We start from the raw sequence: 727 nt of genomic DNA, 5'->3' as shown, positions 1-727 counted from the left end.
GAATGCAGACTGGTGCAGCCACTGTGGAGAACAGTATGGAGTTTCCTCAAAAAACTAAAAATGGAACTCCCATTTGACCCAGTGATCCCACTTCTAGGAATATATCTCAAGAAACTAGAAACACCAATCAGAAAGAATATATGCACCCCTATGTTCATAGCAGCACAATTCACCATACCTAAGATTTAGAAAGAGCCTAAGTGCTCATCAGCAGATGAGTGGATTAAAAAAAAACTGTGGTACATCTACACAATGGAATACTGGGCTGTGGTAAAAAAGGAGTTCTTACCATTTGCAACAGCATGGATGGAACTGGTTAGCATTACGCTAAGTGAAATAAGCCAGTCAGAGAAAGATAAATATCACATGATCTCACTCATTTATGAAATATAATGAACTACATAAACTGATGAATAAAAAGTAGATCCAGAGACAGAGAATCATCGATTAGAAGGTCAAACCTCATAGGGAAGGTAGGGGAGGGTGGAGGTAAGGGGGAGAGATCAACTAAAGGACTTGTATGCATGCATATTAGTACCAATAGACACAGACAACAGACGGATGAGGGCATGATTGGGGGGGGGTAATGGGGGGATAATTACACATATGTAATACCTTAATCAATAAAGAAATTTAGCCCTGACCGGTTTGGCTCAGTGGATAGAGCGTCGGCCTGCGGACTGAAGGGTCCCGGGTTTGATTCCGGTCAAGGGCATATACCTTGGTT

Source organism: Myotis brandtii, unplaced genomic scaffold (genome assembly GCF_000412655.1).
Source record: "Myotis brandtii unplaced genomic scaffold, ASM41265v1 scaffold73, whole genome shotgun sequence".
Lineage (NCBI taxonomy): Eukaryota > Metazoa > Chordata > Mammalia > Chiroptera > Vespertilionidae > Myotis > Myotis brandtii.
Note: the sequence above shows the minus strand (reverse complement) of the source record.